We start from the raw sequence: 5000 nt of genomic DNA, 5'->3' as shown, positions 1-5000 counted from the left end.
TAAAGACAATTAAAACGGAACTAACTTTATTTCCATTCTATTTTTTAAACAACCCCCAAAACATAACGCTCTCTTCCAGTTATAGCCAATTTTTTTTTAATTAAATAAAACAGGTCAAAATAAACAGATAAGCGCATTTTCTTTTACATTTTTCTTACAACCATTGTCATTTAACCAACTGCAGGATATCGTTACTTTTGTGGGGTTGTTTTGAAAATGGCACGGAGATTATAATTTCGTTCCAATTTAATCTTTCTGGTCGAGCCTATTTCGAAAGCCTGTCTTATCATAGATTTGAACTACAAATAATTTATTACATTTTGATTATTACTATCTTAAGACTTAAAGCTTATATTTATTTCATTTTTCTATTTATATATTGAATTAGTTATTTCCAGTCTTATTTAAACTTAGCGCTTTCTTTAAACCGGATGAACCTTTTATAAAAATATGAGTTTAACGTAAAGAACACGAACAAGGTTTTATTCAACTGAATTTCTTCCAGTTTACTAATAAAATATATAAATTTAAAAGAGATATAAATAATAAAATAAAAAGGTTATGTAATTTAAAAGAAATACACGTACTCACAAAAGCAGAACTTTTTTTTACACATTTTTTTCTTTAAAACCATAACAATGAGACTAACAATTACCTAGATCTTAGTAATTATTTGTTTTAATAGAACTGTTTTAATTGTACTGTTTACTTAGTTAACCTAAGTTGGTATTACATTTATTTTACAGTTACTTTTTTTTTTAATTATTACTTTTAGACTGTGACGTTTACACCCGGAAGTAATGAGTCACACGTAGGTCGCTTTTATTCATTCCTTTTGGTCAAGATCAAAGTGTATTATCTGTTCTTCAGATGCTGCACTTCATTTTCTTGTTCTCTTTCGGTGGAGGAGAAATCCTTCACGACTGAGACAATTTTTATTCTTGTACCTTTTCTCCACGTTAAAAAACGACCCTGGTGTCTAACTCTGTCCCGTGGGGAGGCATAGTACATAGGTACAATATAATTGTTTATAATTGTACTATTCAGAAATATTATTTATAGTTCGTCCATTTCAGTTAGTATACATTTCCTTTACGCTTAATTAATTTACAATCATTAATATCGTTAAACAATTCCGTTTAAAACCGAAATTATGCCACCCAAACGAAGTAGAAACGAAAGTGAGGAAGAAAGAATGGAAAGATTGGAAGCTAATAGACTAAGAGTTGCTGCAATTCGCTCCAATGAAAACAATTCAGATAGAGAAAGACGTCTAGAATTTAACAGGATACGTCAAAGAGAAAGGAGAGCAAGACTGTCAGATTTGGAAAGAGAAACCCAACGTGAAGCTGACAGAACTAGACATGCTGTAAGGCGGTTAAATTCATCACAAGATGAAATTCAAGAAAGGCAAAGATATGCACTGGAAAGAGAAGCAATATTACGATCGAATGAATTATATGAGGTAAGTAGACGTACACAAGGTCAGTTGAGAGTGGCTCAACGACATCAGAATGAATCGGAAACCCAACGAAGCTTTCGCCTATACCAAGGGCAACAACGAGAGGCTGCATGGAGAGAGAGTATGACTTTGCCCCAGCAATTGACAGAAAACGAGGCAGCTAGACAACGAATGACTGCTTTGAGACACCATGAAATAGAACACTGCAATAGAAAAGGATTGCTCTACAACAAAAATGACTCTCTCACTACAGCTGATATAGGAAAAATGGACAAAGTATGTCAACATTGCTCAGCTGTAAAATTTAAAGGAGAAACCCCTGGTTGTTGTTGTTGTTCTTCTGGCAAAGTTGTGCTTGATAGCTTTCCACCACTGCCTCAGTTGCTTCAAGATTTGCTCTCCGGCAATGGTCCCATCTCTAAAGATTTTCTGCAAAATCTACGCAGTTATAACAATTGTTTTGCAATGACATCATTTGGTCACAAAATTGCGGCAGTACATGGGTGGAATCCTTCTTTTAGAATTCGAGGCCAGGTTTGCCACCAGATTGGGAGTCTTTTACCACCTGAAGATGAAACAGCAAAGTTTATTCAAGTCTACTTCTTGGATAGTCTGGAAGAGGAACTACATAATCGGGGACGTGACAGTAGACTCAATAGAGACATTCTCCAAAGTCTGACTGAATTTTTACATGAGAACAACAGCTTTATTTGTCAGCTGAAAACAACAAAGGAGAGGATTGAAGAAGAACACTTGGTAGAACATAAAGTTGTCATAAGGGAAGACTGAAGGCCGCAAGAAGAGCATCCACGGCGATTCAATGCTCCAACAACAACGTATGAGATTGGAATATTAATTGAGAATGAACCAACAGCTAACCGGGATATTGTCTTGCGTTTTAGAAATGATACATTAAAATGGATCTCCGAACTACATCCTCTCTACGATACTTTAATGTACCCGTTAATGTACCCCTATGGTTCTCCATCTTACAACATCTACATGAAGGCATCCAATGGGCGAAAAGTTACCCAACAGCAATTTTATTCGTACCATTTAATGACTCGGCCTGGAAACTATTTTCTCTGGTACCGAAGGCTATTTCAACAATGGCTGGTGGATGTGTACTGCAAGATTGAAACAGAACGTTTACAGTTCCTGAGGCGTGAGCAACAGACCCTGAGAGCTGACAATTATAGCAACTTGAGAGATTCAATTCTTAGGGAGGATGGGAATCCAGAACAGTTTGGTCAACGAGTTGTACTTCCGGCAACTTATACAGGAGGCCCTCGATACCTGTTTGAGCGTCAAAGTGATGCCATGGCATATGTTCGGCGAATGGGCCGAGCCGACCTCTTCATCACGTTCACAACAAATCCAAAGTGGACAGAAATTACAGAAAATTGTCTTCAAGGGCAAGACCCTCAGGATCGTCCAGATATTGTTGCCAGGGTTTTCAGGCAGAAGCTAAAAAAGTTACTTGAATTTATTAAAAAGGGAGGATTTGGCAGGTTGAGGGCTTTCCTGTACAGTATTGAATATCAAAAAAGAGGACTGCCGCATGCACACATCCTCACCTGGCAGGCCCCAGAGGACAAACTTCTACCAGAAAAAATGGATCTCTGCATATCTGCAGAGATCCCTGACAAAGAGGAAGATCCTGATCTTCATGCTAAAGTGATGGCACATATGGTGCATGGACCTTGTGGACCATTTAATCCAAATTGTCCATGTATGATTGACAACAAATGTTCCAAAAAATACCCAAAAGAATTTCTTCAGTGTACCAAGCAAGGCCAAGACTCTTACCCCAAGTACAGGCGAAGAAAACCAGAAGATGGAGGCCAGACTGGTACAATAAGGATGAAGAGAAATGGTCGGTATGTTAATCAAGAAATAACAAACCAGTGGATTGTTCCGTATAACAAGGTCCTCCTTCAGCAGTTCAACGCTCACATTAACGTAGAAATTTGCAGCTCGATCCAAAGCATCAAATATGTCCTCAAATACGTGAATAAAGGATGTGATCAAGCAGTGTTTGAACTACAAAGAACTGATGGAGCAGCTAACCAACAAGGCCAAGTACAAAGTCACATTGTGGATGAGATCCAGCAGTTCCAGAATGCAAGGTATGTCGGCAGTTCAGAGGCAGCCTGGAGGATATTGGAACATCCCATCCATGAACATTTCCCCCCAATTGTACAACTTTCTGTTCATCTTGAAAATGGGCAGCGTGTCATGTTCTCAGCTGATACTGCTCTGGAACGAGCCCAAGGTCCACCGCCTGCCACAACTTTGACAGCATTTTTTCAACTCTGCCATGAGGATGTCTTTGCAAGGGGTCTCAAATACGTAGAAGTCCCTGAGTTTTACACTTGGAACAAATCGACAAAGAAATGGATGAGAAGAATGCGTGGGGTACAAGTTGAAGGTACTGAAAATGATGATGTATGGAAGGCACCATGCATTGGGAGAATCTACACGATTAGTCCAAAAGCAGGGGAGTGTTATTTCTTACGCCTGTTGCTCAATGAGGTTGCTGGTCCAACTTCATTTCAAAATTTGCGAGCATACAATGGTCAGGTGTTTGAAACATACAGAGCAGCGTGCCTTGCTCGAGGCCTTCTAGAAAATGACCATCACTTGCATCAAGCAGTAGGAGAGGCAAGTGCCACTCAATCACCTTCAAATTTGCGAAGCCTATTTGTGATAATTTTAACAGCCTGTGAGCCAAGAAATCCTCTTGAGATCTGGATGGCTTTTCGTGATGTAATATCTGAAGACATTCTTCACAGATACAGGCAAGAAGTTAACAATCCAGAAGCAGATTTTAATGAGGACATCTACAATAAAACTCTTTGTCTAATTGAAGAAAAAGTTCTCCTTATGTGTGGTCAACCATTGGCAAGCTATGGATTACCTGCACTAATGCAAGGGAGAGATGAAAGACTCGCGAGAGAGTATCAACGTGAAGTTACTTATAATCTTGAAGAACTTCCCTACAAGCAGAAAATATGCAAGAAAAACTGACCGATTCTCAAAGAGAAGTTTACAATTCATTCATGGCAATGTTGGAAGCACAAGGTGAAATGAACAAAAACATGATGTTTCTTGATGCTCCAGGTGGTACGGGCAAGACTTTTGTAATCAATTTGATCCTTGCAAAGATTAGATCCATGAGAAAGATTGTGCTTGCAACAGCATTCAGTGGCATTGCTGCTACTCTACTACAAGGTGGCCGCACTCTTCACATCACTTTTAAAGTACCCTTGGATACTCATCGAATGGATCAGCCAGTTTGCAAAATTACTGGTAACTCAGCCTTGGCAAATGTAATTAGAGACACCTCTGCAATCATTGTAGACGAAGCCCCAATGACGCACAAGAGTGCTTATGAAGCAATTGACCGAACACTGCAAGACATCACAGGAAACAAGAATCCCATGGGTGGCATTCCAACCTTATTTTGCGGTGATTTCCGTCAAATCCTCCCAGTGGTTAAAAATGGCACAAGGGCTAACATTGTCAATGCAAGTTT

At 39.0% G+C, this 5000-nt stretch overlaps 1 protein-coding gene across 1 annotated transcript in view; it reads right to left on the bottom strand.

Annotated features, from left to right (window-relative positions):
• Positions 1 to 5000, bottom strand: part of LOC145241497 (uncharacterized) — a 54099-nt gene that overhangs the window by 20087 nt on the left and 29012 nt on the right. The window lies entirely within an intron of this gene.

Source organism: Euprymna scolopes, chromosome 20 (genome assembly GCF_053919585.1).
Source record: "Euprymna scolopes isolate OS-2025 chromosome 20, ASM5391958v1, whole genome shotgun sequence".
Taxonomy (NCBI): domain Eukaryota; kingdom Metazoa; phylum Mollusca; class Cephalopoda; order Sepiida; family Sepiolidae; genus Euprymna; species Euprymna scolopes.
This window is presented reverse-complemented; position numbering and strand designations above follow the sequence as displayed.